We start from the raw sequence: 15,599 nt of genomic DNA, 5'->3' as shown, positions 1-15,599 counted from the left end.
GACTTTCAATTGAAAAGCCATCAATAAACTCGATATATATGCCATTGAAAAAGTACTTCCGCTATGGTATTTCAATAGAAATGAGTCAATGACATTTTTATTGCAACGTGCTCAACAGAAATATTGTCGATGAAGTATTGAAACAAGTCAATGAGTATTGTGGAACTATTGATGATCAGTAGAGTGAATCATTTGGTAATAGTCTGACAAAGGAAATTCAACAGTCATTTTCATAAAGGAAGGCACACAAGACCTCGTAGAGGATGTTTCAAACATTATAAATTCTGCTTTAGAAGTTAACCAGGTGGTATGGGCTCTATTCGTGGATGTTAGCAAAGCTTTTGATAGCGAGTGTCATAGTGTATTATTAACGAAACTCTTTATGGCTGGATTTCGTGGGCATTTTTTAAAAAGATTGCGAACTTCTTATAAATGATAGAATACAGTTAGTGTCCATAGGACTGTACTGTAAAAGTATAACCTCAATCAAGGCCAGAGTTCCACAGGAATCAATATTAAGTCCACTTCTGTTCAACTTATACGTTGGAGATCTCGCCGCGGCTGTATCTACTAGCATATTTCAATATGCTGACGACATGGTGGTTTTGTATCGGCATTCCCGCTTTACAGGAACAGGTTCTGCAAATACGCCAGCTAAGCCGCGGTGGACCCCGGCATAAAACACTTTCGTGTAGAACAGTGGCCATTTTCTACGCTTTCCTTGAACAACACGGTGCTGCCACCTACTAGTAGCTAGTTCTGTTTTAAAACCCTTTAGCTTCTTCTCGTTACTGCCACATAGCTTTATATCTCACGAAGCACTCACCGATCTGCTCACGCTGAAGCCAAACATTCTATTGTTCGTCAGTAATCAAACTGAAGTTAGCCAGTATTTTCACAGCTCTCGTCAGCTTTACGAAGTGTCGTGGCACTTCTGTGAGACATCCCACCGCGGGCGTCTAGTGGCGAAAGTACCCGGGTACTGCCCCGCAGGTAGCGGGATCAAATCCCGGCTGCGGCTGCTGCATTTCCGATGGAGGCAGAAATGCTGTCGGCCAGTGTGCTCAGATTTGGTTGCACGTTAAAGAACCCTAGGTGGTCGAAATTTCTGGAGTCCTCCACTACGGCGTCTCTTATAATCATATGATGGTTCTGGGACGTTAAACTCCACATATCAATCAACATATCGACCTGATTTGGGACAACATGGTCATAAACAGAGGCGGTGTATTTGCATTGAATGCCTTATAATTGTAAAAGCTCTTTGCAACGATAATGCTGCTGTCCACATCTTGTTCCTCTCATCCCAGCCTGCTGTTGCAGCAGACACGAGCATGTCTGCAAACTTTGGAAAAGAAGTGATGCCTCCTAATCGTGTCAAATTTCTTGCATATAACACACAAGAATACAAACAATTCAATCGTTCAGAGCGTGCTCAGATAGTTTGGCACTAAAAGCAATGGCATGCGCACAATGGCCTGCTACGATGCAAGCGAAATGAAATAAAGACGCAGCGCAGCGATTACAGCCCCCCCCCCTCCCAAACAAAGGGAAGAGGAACCCACCTTCCAAGAGAGCCCTCGACAAGCACTCCAGCCCCGCTGGACATGACACTCAATTATCGGTCCTGACAAGAAGACGTGTACGTCCGTGCTCTGCGATCTATATTCTGTCCCCGCATCGCCTCTCGGTATGGACAAGTAGCACTGGCCCTCAAAGATCCGCGACACATCCAGCCGCTCTGAGAGGAAGAGTGTCCTAACGGAGACACCACTTCACGAGCCTTGTCCTGATGCAATCATTAAAAACAAACGTGAGACCACTCCACTCGGTGAAGGTTATGGATAACCAAAGGAGTTAACGGACGCAAAGTTGTTGTTCAGTTGCCCAATGGATGCGTATAAGGGAGGAGTTTGATTGTAGTAAGCTGCGGCTTTGCCTGGTGAAATCATTCCACTTGGTGAAGGTTATGGATAACCAACGAAGTTAACGGACGCAAAATTGTTGTTCAGTTGCCCAATGGATGCGTATAAGGGAGGAGTTTGTAGTAAACTGCGGCTTTCCCTAGTGAAACCATTCCACTTGGTGAAGGTTATAAATTACCAACGGAGTTAACGGACGCAAAATCGTTGTTCAGTTGCCCAAGGGATGCGTATAAGGGAAGAGCTTGACTGCAGTAAACTGTGGCTTTCCCTAGAACGCTGCTTTCGGGTGGATTCTGTATTGCAGTTTTGGTGTCGTAGCATTCGGCATCACACCATTAAAGTGTCATATGGATCACTTTTCCAAATAATCACCGAATATTCATAAGAGAAAAGCGAGGCGCACTGCGAAACAGGGACACAAGAAGAGAACGACGACACTCGCAACTGGAGTTACATCGAAGAGGCAAGGCATATATAAGCTTACAAATTAAGCACGTGGCACGATTATCGGTTGTGATGAGCCTCAAAAAAGCTAGCGCAGCTCACTCTGCGGTGACATTTTGATGCTCACCACAATTTACTTCTCATTTGTTTCCATGATTATTGACCTTTTTTGTGTTAACACATGTGCGCTGAAGTGTGGAAAGTCGTCTCGTTCCTTTTACTCTCTAAGCGAGAGGAACCATGGCACGTGCTTAATTTGTAAGCTAAATATTAGTGCCATCTTCAATAAACTTTAACTTGCGAGCGTGCGCTTGTGTTGTCCCCCTCTACGTATGTTCTTGTCTTATATACGGCGCCCTACTTCTTCGCATTTAATGCCATCATTACTAACTAGCCCAAATTGTTGTTTTGCTACCACTTCACCAATCGATTGCATCAAGAAGTTCTCGTATACTTCAAGAAGCAGTGGAGTTGCATGGGTTTGCCACACACTGGAAGCTACGCAGGGAAGGATGGCACCGCTAAAGAAAGTGCACAGCGCATGGCACGAGTACGAGCGTGTGTGATGAAATGAGATCGCTGCCTCGTGTGGCAATGCCTGTGAGCCAGTGTGGTTCATGGAGTAATGTCAGCGTCCATCCATCAGAACACCCATCTGTAGCTCTCCTCGCGGTTTCAGTAATTGTATTGATACCAAAATTGGTATGGCATAACATGGCTGTATGACAAGCATAAGTGACCAATCATAACATGAAAAACGTTCCTACTATGTCATGAATGTCATGATTTACATTTCATAGTCTTGTTTTTTTTGCGGTGGTTTCGTTCACATTATATATTGCAAAACTGGCATGGTATGACATGACTGCACGGCGAACATAAGTGACAGGCCCTAACCTGGAAATCATGACAAGCATGTCATGTAGGATGCCACGCTCATGATGCGCTTGTGACCGTTTCGCTAGCTTCACATATACAAAATGCGGTATTACGTGGCGCGAACGAACGACGAAGGTAAATGACACGTTCAAACATGATAATCATGATATGTGTGTCATGTAAAACATGACTACATGCTACACTCATTGTGCGCTCGTGGTTGTTTCGCTAGCTTCACATGTACCAAATTTGGTGTTACGTGACGTGAGTGGGTGACGAAGGTATATAACTGGTGCCAACATGATAATCATGACATGCGTGTCATGTACGAACATGACAACATACCATGCTCATGATGCACTCACGGCTGTTTCTAAAACTCCACGTTTACCAAAATTGATATCACGTGACGCGAATAGACGACGAAGGTAAATGACACGTCCAAACATGATAATCATGACATACGTGTCATGTAAACCGTGATTACATGCTACGTTCATAGCACCCTATAGCAGCCGTTTCGCTAGCTCCACATATACTAAATTTGGTATCGCATGACGTGAGTAGACGATGAAGGTAAATGACACGTCCAAACATAATCATGACATGGAAGTCATGTATGGCATAATTTACGCCCGACTCTAACGTTGCGCTGATTTTATTGCGATATATGGCCTGAGATGCATCTCCAGAAAAAGGCAATAATCTTCCTGACAGACTTTTTAGTGGAGACCGGACTGGACAAGCGCCTATGACTGACAGCCAGAGATGGGTATTATATAAAATGTGGTCATGTATATACTGACATTATATTAGTAAGGTGTGCGTGTAAGCAGTTTATGACTGCGTGAAGTGCGCGAAGAAAACTGTGTATTGGCATGATATTTGAACTGGTTTCAGCGTGCTATTATGTTTTTCTTCTTTTTTGTATTGTTAATTTTTTGGGTACCGTTTTGTAGTATTTTATTTTTGGCTGCAGAACTTTGTGATATGAAGTAGCCGAAACAATAGGCACCTCAACCTCTCCCCAGCAAAACAGTTAAAACAGAACAGAACAGAACAGAACAGAAGAGAACAGAATATGAACATTCTTCATTCATGCTTCTCATGCCATCAATTCCCACTGTACGTCGGGTCTGCCGAGTTTTTATTGTATGATGTTACGAGAAGTTTGAAATGTGGAATAGTGCAATGTAATCAATTAGGTTGAAAATGACTTTTTTGCACAATGGTTGCATTCTGTGTAATGAGTAGCATGCTTTAAACCACGAGCCATCATTCGCGTTAAATCTTCTCAAACTTGCTATCCCCACTATGCACGGCCTAAGGAATTAGGTGCAATAACGTGTGTGCCTCTTGTAGTGGGTGGATGGCTTCAAGCGATGAAGTAATTGTGATGGACACATGTTCAGGCTTCCGCTGTCAGATGTGCGCAGATGTGTCAGATGTGCGCAATTTTACTGCGATATTACATGTTGTATTCTGAAGCATGTTTACGGAACGTGTGTGTTGGGAAAGCACGAAAGTTATTTTCACTTCTTTTCCAAGCAGAGGAAGTTATTTTCAGCGTATTTTCGAGCAAATTCAAGCAAATACGCATTGAGGACGTCCCAGGCGTCGTTAAGGAAGGGAACGAATGTAAGAGCGTTCATATATGCGTGTGCCGTCGCAACAAAAACATCGGTAAAACTACAAAACATTATAGAAGATTTCACGAGCTGCCTCGTTTCGTACTTGCGGTTCACTCTTCAAGTACCAAATTGTTTGTTACTGTCGCAATGGCGTCGTCAATGCGTTCGGAAATAGCCGTCCTTGGAAAATAGCCGGCAATATGGAATGCAAACTTCCCGTACGTTAGAGTTGTCGGTTCATTTCATTTCGGAGCAACATTTGCAACAAGGTAAGAGAAACGTAGTCATGTGAGCCCGCGAAAATCGAGTTAAGAGTATATCTGATTGTTTTTTTTTTAATTTTCTAGGCCAAATAATTTCGAACTGCGTGACCCTATAGCCGGCCTTCTTGCTTCAATAATCTTTTAAACCTACAGTCTACGCAACTCCCTAATAAAACATGTGAAACAATGAGATCTTGAACAGTGTAGGAGGGCCTCTTTAACCCGGAACATATAGTGTATACGCTAGCGTTTACGAACGACGAGGTGGTAGTGCTACTACAAGACACATAATGTCAACGATTGAGGCCACCTCCAACATTTTACTCACTATTAAAGGTGGCCTCATTAGTTTTTATGCCAGAGCCCGGAGCACCTCACTTCAAACCGAAGCACGGCACCATTCCACCCCTCCATATATTTCTTTACTTGCCGGTGCAAGAGGCGGAACATCCCATACGTGTACACACAAAATGACTTTCATATTTCCCAATTTTCATTCTCCCTTGTTAACTTATCTGCTCTATTGCATATCGTTTTTCTTGAATTGTGCGTCTGATGTTTTTTTTTTTTTTGCGGAATGTCGGGTGCTCATTTGCTTGCACCAGGGTCACGTGTCCGGCGTAGGCGCGTACTAAACGTCGGTCGCTCTCGTTAGGAGCCTTCATTTTCACACGTCGCAGCTTGTTTTAGCACCCTATCGCCCACTGAGATCTGGGACTGAAGCACGTTGACTGAGAATGTATTGCGAGGTTCGGCGACACGTATGCTTTATAAATTACTATCACGTGAACACACTGCAAGCCTCACTTGTGAGGCGTCGCAGGAAAGTGGGTATGATACATACTCAAAAGAACACAATTTAAGTAGGCGCGTACGTAAGTTGAGTTGAACCAGACAACACGTATGTCTTGCACATAATTATACAAATGCTACTTAATAATAAGCGTAATTAAGAGCGCATTAAAAATAATGATAAACGTTGAAAAGAAAACAGTTTAGGTAGTCACGCACACAAATTGAGTTCGTCTAAACGGTAGCACTCGACAAAATATAGCGCATATGAGATTGTTCATGCTTGTTTGTTTAAGCAGACACAAACTATTGTTCTGAAGTAGCTACCACGCTTGGGTACTGAATATTTATTTGTATTGTTGATATCAATGCCGTCATACTGGTGGTGAAGTGGTTAAGTTACTCGGCCGCTATAGCCCGAAGGTCGCGGATTTGAGCCCAGCAGCAGTGGCCGCATTGGGGAAATGCTAAACTTCTGTGTGTTCAGATGTAGGTGCACGCTGAAGAACATCAGGTGGTCAAAATTTACGGCGCGCCCCTTAAGCATATCACGGTTTCCGCACGTATAAAGCAACATATATAGTTATTATCGGTATATCGAGCGTTATATTATTATCATTATATCATAGCGATAAAAAGCTGCTTTCGCGGAAATTCCGGTACCGGCGTCGTAGGTATAGTGAACGAAAGCTCGACGAGCCGGACAGCAGAAAACCAACAAAAATGCTAATTAAATCCCTAATAAAATTTTTGGTTCGAGTGAATAATGAACCTATAGCCTTCTGCGTGGGATGTAGGTGTTATACGACAGCGTAATGCCATTACTTAGAACTGAAAAAAAATAAAAAAACTGACCCCTGGTGGGAAGAGTCTCCTAAACGCATCACATGTTGCGTGGCGGAAGCATGTAATCTGCGCCATGGCGCCAAACATGAATTGCGCAACGGGCTGGTGTTTGAAAGGGCCACCCATTACGGGGGCGTTATAATAACTTGGCAGCGAAAAGAAGAAGGACAAAGTATAATGAAGTGCATACACAAGACCAGCCGCGTTTGTTTGCGCTGCCAAGATGTCATAATAAATTCATATCAACTCTTCTGCATTACAGGGGTGTAGGCAGAACTCTTTTCGGGGATTCATTTGTCTAACTTTAGAGAGGAGGAGGGAAGGCACCTTTTTGAAACGGTCACTCTCGCCATGTATGCCATTGGGAAATAAAATTTCGTGGCTGGGAGTGTCCACGAGCCCGGTGTGCAACCACCTGGCTACGGCACTGACCCATTACGAAGCGCCCAGGCATGATCGATGATCATCAGCAGTGGCTACACCATCAACAGAGTGTCACAGCTGCACAGGTTCACTATCACGTTAAACTAATAAAGGCGGAGCTTAAGGGTCTCCCAACTTTTAAAGACGATAGTCTTTTTTGGGGACCTTCGACGCAAAAATTTTAGCCTGTCTGTCTGTACATTTGTCTGTTTGTTTACCCCTAACGGCGCCAGGTACTTGAAACGGCCGACCCCATCCGCAGCGCCCACCAATGTTGCTCAAGATTTAGCGTTCATACTTGTGCGATTGTCAATTAAAAAACAATTATCGTGCATGTCTGGGGCACCATGACAACACGTATATATTCTGCATGTGCGTCTTTTACTAGAAAAGGCACAAATAAGTAATTTTAAAGACCGTAGCGCTTATCACGCTGCGCTGACCATGCAACGCTTTCACGAAAAGGCGAGTGTTTCGAACGCTTTGCTACGACGAGACGGTGGTGGCACCTACCCGTCGTTTTGCGTTCTACACCTCATCACCTCTGAGACTGGCGCGCCCACCCGTCTCAGAGTCATGCACTTTGTTTTCCAAGAAAACTGCCAGATTGCGGTCATGCCTCACGTGTGACGTGACTTAATGCACTCGTTCACCTCCGCTGCACGCTCGAGGCACTCTAACGCAGCGCCTCCAGAATACCATTCACGCATTTTCTTGCGCAGAACATCAAATATATGTTTTGTTCACTTTCTCCACACGCAAGACTATCGTTTTTCGACGACATTTGCAGATTACCATGCCGATACGGGGTCAACTTTTTTTCTTGTTTCTTCTACAACTTCGCTCACCACGACATTACGTACCGGATATTAATTTTTTTTACTGTTCGAATTTTCAGTTTCTCAACAGTTGGAAAACCTGTTATACCACGAAGAAATTGCGTAAACACACGCCTCATTCAATTGTCAACACGACCTCGTTTCTGAGAAAACAAATCCTTCGTTCTCGTAACATAAATAAAGGAGAAAAATGAAATGACCGGCCGTTATTAATATAAAAAAAGCTTGAGATTTCTCGCTGCACTTGCCCTTTCTTGGGATCAATCGCCGTCGTAGTGCGAGAGAGAGACGCGTTTAATAAAATATTGGGAGATGGTTGCCATAGCGAGGCGCACTTCGCACGCTACCCTTGTGAGATGGTGAAAAACGAAAGAAATTGAGTTTTAAAAACGAAACAAAAACAAAGCGCAAGTACACTTACTCGCAAAACAGAAAGAAAAAAACCGAAACATCGAAAACGTGTTTGCGTACACAGCTCCTTTAATACTTCGCCCTTACTGAGATGCAAGAATAAGCCCTATAAGAGACCCCTACACCAACCAGAGTTCAGAGACGAGACAGTGGTTTCCTTCTCGCCTTCACTGCACTTGCAGTCGCTAGCCCCTCCTCACCACCAGGGGCGCGGCCAAAATTTTTTTTTTCGGGACGGGAGGCTCAAACATACGTTATATATGTTCATGCGTGCGGTTCTATGTGTGCATGTACACATACGGAAGAAATACAAAAATTTAGGGGTGAGAGGGAGAGAAGACTTGAAACCTTCAGCCCCCTCCCTGGCCACGCCGATCCATGTTCACTGCTCATTTTGGCATAAAACTCATGAATAATGACAGCACTAAGCGGTGTTGGTTTTTTTTTTAACGCAAGAGCTGTAACGAGTATGTTTCGCAGAAATAGCAGTGTCGGCGTCTTTGGTTGTGAAGCAAAAAAATTGTTGTTCGAGAAGAGAAATTTGATCGTACATGAAGATAAAGATAAAAGAAAGGATGCTAGCCCTTCGGATTTTAATGCGGCCCAGTGTAGGTCTTCACCGATAGGTGGAGATAATATCACGATTCAGGAGGTGAGAAAGTGAGGGGGTGTAGGATGCTATTCACAAAACTGATATTCCTTTTATATGAACCAATCGAGGGCTTACTACCTCATCACAACACTCCAATCGACTGCGGGTACCACGAAAGGCGCCGAAAAGGTAAAAAAAAAGCTTTAAAAGAAAATAATGCGTTGCTTCTTTGCGTTCTCGGAAATCCAGCTTACGCAGCACTCACATATTCTACGCGATTTCGTTTCGTCACCTTTATCTTGATACTCGTGATGTACGAATAGATAGATGGAAATACTTTATTGATGGACCATTCGGTCTCGCTGCTTTCCGAGCTCGAAGCGGGGATCATTCGGAAGTGGGTAGACAGAATTGAAGTGCATCATAGAACAACAGAAATTCGTAAATCGTTATACAACAACGCTAAGCAAATATTTCACGCTCGAAAATATATTTTGCTCTTCTCAACGGACGAAAAATTGCAAAGCTGAAATCGGCAGTAGAAGAGACGAATATATATGGGGCGGACGTAAGGCAGGTTGGCGCGGCTTAAGAGCGAGTCGGGCTTTTCTTAGTTATCCGCCTTATCAGCAAAAATACGTGCGTCTGCCGTTCCCTCTTTTCGTGAGGGTTCTCTGGGTACAGCAATAATGGATTCCGGTCGTATAACGCCTTGCTTCGCTCCAGAGCGTCCGATGCATTTTATCCTCGTTGCCGAATTCGAGCTGAGCCGCTTATGAAAAAAGAAATGGCGGAGGCACCCTCTCTATTTGTTCAGCATCGCGAATGCGCATAATCGAATTTACCGCTTTCCCTACACTCAGACGTAACGTTCTGCAGAGTAGTGTAGCCAGAAGTATTCTTGTGAAGCCTTTTTGCGCGACCAGTAAAAAACAGTATGAAATAAACAAAGACAGCGCATGAGCAAGCAATATATCATTCGTTTTTTCTTTCGCACATATAACAAAGCCTAATGGTTAGGTGTTCAATCTACCGCAATACACACGTAAAGTTACGAGAACACACAAAACTCTGAGGAGTCGACTCGTAAAGGCTGTTCATTTTCCGACACTCTTCTTATTTTCTTGTTCTTAGAGTTTCATAAGTCTATGCATTCGGTAGATGGCATGGGTGAAGAGCATGGCCGAAATGAAAGGTAGAGGCAAGTATGCAGTGCTCGGATTTTTTTTGGGTGTGGGTAATTATTTGGGCAATTAATAATGCAAACGTATTACATTGCAGTGTGCTTTCTACCTCCGCGTTTCTTTTTTTTTTCCTCGTATGGCCGAACTTCACGGAGTGCCAGATTTATGCGAGACGACTAACGTCGAATATAATTTTACGTTAGTTTTTTTTTTTTTGTCAGAAAGCACCTTACATATAATCTGAAGTGTAGCAACCTTGCCATCTAAAGGCACCAACATCTTCCTATAACATCGTATACATCAAAGAAAATAATTTGCCAAACTCTCGAGCAAAGCCTCGTTAGACGCATTCATCCAACAGCAGGCCTGAGTGCGCTCCAAACAAGTACGTTTCGCGAGGACCATAAAAGCGTGCTACATATTATTCAGAAAAAAAAAAACAGCTTCCGGGGTTAAAGAAAGAAAAAGAAAGAAAGAAAGAAAGCCACATAAAGCCGCTGGCAGAAACGCAGGGATTAAAACTGAGATATCTTACTTTAAAAATGTTACAGACACGATGTGCCCGACTTTCGAGAAGCGAGCGCTCCTCCGTTGCTTTAGTGCGGCGGTTCATCACTTTTTATATATGCAGGCCGCTTCAAGGACTTCGGTATCATCGTTGCACGGTGGCGGCACTTCTCGAGATAATGTGCGGTCGTAAATTTAGTTCCTTTGACCCCGGAGTGGCAGGGATCAGAGCACCAGAATGTGTATGTGCGTAGCTTTCGCCTCTGCATACGAACCGTGATAATCAAGATCGCGGAAGACCTGCAAGTCATTGTCACTAAAAATAAAATAGAAATAAAGATAAAACTGAAAAAAAGAACCCTTGCTTTCAAACAAAGTATGTGGCATGATAGCTCCGTCCTGCTTTTGTGAAGGGCGAGCCCATTAGTTTGCTGAAATCAACCTTTTTTTAATATTTTAGTGTTTACGATGATGGCGAGAAGTCCACACGCTTCGGCTGCACGCCACGACAAGGGAGCAAACGTGCAGCCCCACAAGACAACGCACTGAAGCGACTCGGTGCTTTCGGCCCGAGCGCGCGCGGTAGTTTTTGGACAGTTATCACTGTGAAAACGCAGGAGCTGACGGGGATGCCTTTCAACGCCCGGAATGTCCACAGTCGGACCACAGAACAACTACATTAGTTGGACGGAGCTGGTCATGAAATCTTGGCTTGTCTCGTGTCTTGACTCGTGTCAACTATAGTTGGCTACTGTAGTTTACTGCTTAGTCACTAGGTGACGCTAAATGACACTCTAAGACGAATGTATTCACATTTAGGCTCAGTCCATGTGTCCGTTGTCGCGTACGCTAAACTGATACTAGACACTTTTAATTGTGCGTACGCAACAAGCCTACGTACGTGGCACGATACGTTGCGTGCGCTGCATGCGAAGCGCTCAACAACACTTTTAGTTCAGCGTATTGACCGTACCGAGATACGTTTGGTTCAACTAGACGTAGGTTCTTAGAAATAATACAGCTTTTGGGTGCTTTTTAGCGCCCTCGTGCGGTAGCATCGCAACATCGTCCCTCAAAGTAAAATATACTCGGTTTGGGCCCGCTTTGTTGCTCTCTGCGTTCGACGCCGTCGCAGCCGCTTTGCTATCTGGTTCGAGATATCGCGAGAGCGTCACGCCACGTACGATTCGCCTCGTCACGTTTACGCACACCACGTTTTCTTTTTTTTAGGCGTACGTGCGCATCCCTGGAATCGATGCGTTACGTACTGCACATGCGCAGTTCTCTCCCGTGGCAGTGCTGCGTACGTGGGCTCGTTAGGTACGCCAAACTAAATAGAGAGTTTTAGTACTGCGGAATGGTGCTACGTACGCATCACGCAAGCGCCTTGCGTTACGTGGCGTCATTTGCCATTAATCGGCTTTTAGTACGCCGTAGTACCCGCGTACGTAACGAGCGTAAAGCGTGTTGCGTCATCTGGTAGATAAAAATAGAAGCACGTGTTGTTGACAGCCAATGTGAGCCAATCCAAGTGTTATAGCCAGATTATGGCCATATTTTAAGCCACAGAGCCAGTCGGTGCTTGCCTTCAATGCCCCCATTTCGCAAAACGAAGTCTCGCGCTGTCGCGAACTTGTTCGAGAGCGGCGCGATCATCTCATACGTACGCACGCACGCATCTCATGCGTGCGTACGTAGCGGCTGCGTACGTAACGCGATACGTGCGCGTTGCGGTCTGCGCATGCGCACTACGCAGAACGTGGCGTCCTTACGTACGCAACGCCGCCACGTACTCAGCTTACGCAATACTAAAACTCTCTAATGTGTCTACTGTAAGAAGCAGCCTCAGTTGTAATGTACGCAGCACGCTAGCCGTTGTGCACGTACCACCTTGCGCGCGCTAAGCTAAAGCTCTCTTATCTGCGACTCTCGAACGTCAGCCGGTGACTGCCGTCTACGAAGCAACAGCAAATATCATTTGACGGGCTACAATGACATTATAGAGGCCCCCTACCAGGCCCACCTTTCCTCCGTCCAGCGACAAGCTGAACAGGACGCAGGCAGTGGCCCTAGGGCAACTGCAGACACGCTCATATCCCGACCCGGCACTGTGTAACAGACTATACCTTAGCACATACCCACAAAATATATGCCAGGCCGGCCTTATTGAGCTCGCCACATTAGCCCACATGCTCAGAGATAGTACCAGGAAGGTGATAACTCAGGTATACCCTTCCACCACGGTGGGCCGCTTTTTTGCGCAGCCAAGGCCTCGACGTCCTCCCGTGGGAGACCTAAGGCCCGATCGGTGAAAGCTCTGCCGGAATAACAATAAAGTTGTTACCAACCTTAAAAAAATAGAAAGCTGCCGATGTTCTTTCGAGGCAGCAGTTCAGAAGGCCCGGACCATCGCCGAGACGCTGTAACTCTCGGCACCTTACTGGTTAAGCCACCTAACTGAGCAAGCACCGGACTCCGGCCCCACCCTGCCTCTGCCGCTTCTGGACGAAAATAAAGTTCTTACTCACTCTCTAACCCGAGGCAGCCGACGCTTCTGCTCGAACTCGAGGTCACCGAGCATCCCCCACGGGACGGGCTATGGAGGAAGGACGATATTGCCGGAAAATACAGCGATATTTTGCGACACTACTGGATAGAAGGAAGAACTTGTCTTCCACCACACCACAGCCTAACTAGAGGAGAGGCAGTAATCCTAAAAAAAATTTGCGAACCATTAGGTTTGCTATTCTACCAATAGTAGTGAAAAATTCGTTTCGAGGGTAAGAAGGGGGCTGACAAGAGCATGTTGATAGCATAAGTGCGAAAGATAATGTTAATCTTCCCACGCATTGTAACTCCTGCCATTGTGTAGCAAACTGATAGACATTTTTTGGGAGCCCTCTATGTCAAAAAGAAAGGATCTGATTGTGTCAGTGAAACACGCATTACTTCCTATTTTTCAAAGGTGTGCTTTCGTGATAACATGTTATCTTGACCATTTCATTTCACGTCGTACGTCAAATCTGTACACGTGCGCGGAAGACTCCTTCTGCTTTCCTGTACATTTTTCAGAGTGTCATCAAATAGCTGGCGCTGCACGCTCCTCGACCCCCCCCCCCCCCCCCCGCACCCCCGAATGCATCAGGCACCGCAGTCAAGCACAGCCGCGCAATCTGAGCCCCAACTCATCCAAAAAGAAGTCTCTTTGTGAATGGCTAGTTACGTGCACGGTAGAATGAACTGAATTTCACCGAACAAACGCCCACAACTTGTACTGCGATGTATTAGATACCCTCTTCAGTATGGTAAGCGAATGCGTGCGAAAACCTGGCTTCGTAGGCAATCGAGCAATCTGCGAAGACCTGTGGGAAGCTGGGCTATCAGACCCCGACACGAAGGAACAGCGCAGCCTGCGAGAGCGGTAATAATGTATGAAATTGGGCTACACGAAGTACAATGAAGTACACGACGCAAGCGCTGCCTATCACCTGAAAGTTTATTGAAGAAAAAAAAAACGGGGCATACTCAAATGGAAAGAAAGGCTCTAACAAAACATTATCAACCCCAATGAACCTTTTAATCACGTATGTTGTTGATATTATCAGCGTGCGCAGGGTTCAACTTCAAGGGAGGGGGGTGGCGAAATTTTGTCGCAGTGCCCCCCACATTCTCATGTCTATGTATGAGGCCCACTTTGCGTCCCCCTCTCTAATTAAGTCAGTGCATTGGGCTGGCTTTGCGCCCCCCCCCCCTCTTCTGCCTCTTCCTCCCGCGCACGCATACGGTAGATACGAAACTTTAGCATGAATGCGAGCTATTGATGGCCGACTTACGCATTCGTCTCTCGCTTTTATTATTTCAAATGCTTCCGCAATTTCACGCGTGCGTTCTAGAAATGGCAATGGCCAGCGGCTATATACCAAGAATAAAGAGGCCACCCTCCTGCGTTGTTTTCTCGGAATAAGAGTTGATTTTTTTCTCTCTCCTCCTGAATAATGTATCGGTTCAATAGAATCGGCTGTGAAAGGCGACGGAGAAGAGGCACAGCGGGAAAGACGTGGAAGGAGACAGGATGTATGCTGAAAAATGGCTGAAAGAGAACAGCTTCCATTGGAAATTGATACATTATAGCTCTGCGATACGGGAACACTCGCTTGTACTTCGCTGTGCCATTGCCATTCATCGCAGCCAAGTGACTTCAGTCGTCGCTACAGTTTTTTTTTTTATAACGAAAGCCGTTGATGCATCATCAAAGGCTAAAAGTGGCTCCTGATGCTACAAATAATTTATTTATTCGTTGATGTATTTATTGAAAATTACCTTGCAGACCCGATGGCATTTACTAAAAGGGGGGTGGGGGTGCAGCGAATGATTCAAAAAGCACAAGGTTACAGTCCAAGGTAAAAAATAACAACGAGAAAGCTCGACACAACAAAATTAACAATTCATTGATTCATCGTAGTTCAACAGTACACAAAACAGCAGATAATAGCACTAATGAAAAAAAAAAGTACAACGCTTTGGAAGAATCACGTGTTGAACTGCTGGACTAAGCCTAAATGAAGTTACTTTATTCATCCACGCGATGGTGTTACCATGTGACGCCAACACGACGTCCCGGGTCATCAAAAATTGTGACCTTATATGGCATGACACAGTGTCACGGTCAAAGTGGATTGATCTAGGAGGCAGTGGTACAAAACCAGGTTGAGTTGCACAAAGCTTGGTACAAAACCAGGCGAACCGCATAAAGCTTTTAAATGCACTAATTTAAGAGGCAATGCAAAGCTACGTTTGGCACGTAAAGCTTTCGGAAAGAGGGGGGGGGGGCGGAATCAACGCATTGATTGACAAGAAAAAAGA

The 15,599-nt window shown here is 45.0% G+C and overlaps 1 protein-coding gene across 3 annotated transcripts in view; it reads right to left on the bottom strand.

The window, feature by feature from the left end:
- The window catches only part of LOC119165005 (corticotropin-releasing factor receptor 1-like), a 329,918-nt gene that overhangs the window by 78,328 nt on the left and 235,991 nt on the right, over nucleotides 1-15,599 (bottom strand). The window contains exon 1 of one of the 3 annotated variants that reach the window (XM_075873609.1): nucleotides 13,265-13,403. The exons of the other annotated variants lie outside the window; for them this stretch is intronic. The gene's annotated coding sequence lies outside the window, so the exon portion shown is untranslated. Of the gene's footprint in view, nucleotides 1-13,264; nucleotides 13,404-15,599 lie in introns of those variants that run through there. 3 annotated transcript variants of the gene reach the window in all.

The sequence above is a fragment of the Rhipicephalus microplus genome, chromosome 9 (genome assembly GCF_043290135.1).
Source record: "Rhipicephalus microplus isolate Deutch F79 chromosome 9, USDA_Rmic, whole genome shotgun sequence".
Classification (NCBI taxonomy): Eukaryota; Metazoa; Arthropoda; class Arachnida; order Ixodida; family Ixodidae; genus Rhipicephalus; species Rhipicephalus microplus.
The sequence above is the reverse complement of the archived record's forward strand: the minus strand, read 5'-3'. Positions and strand labels throughout refer to the sequence as shown.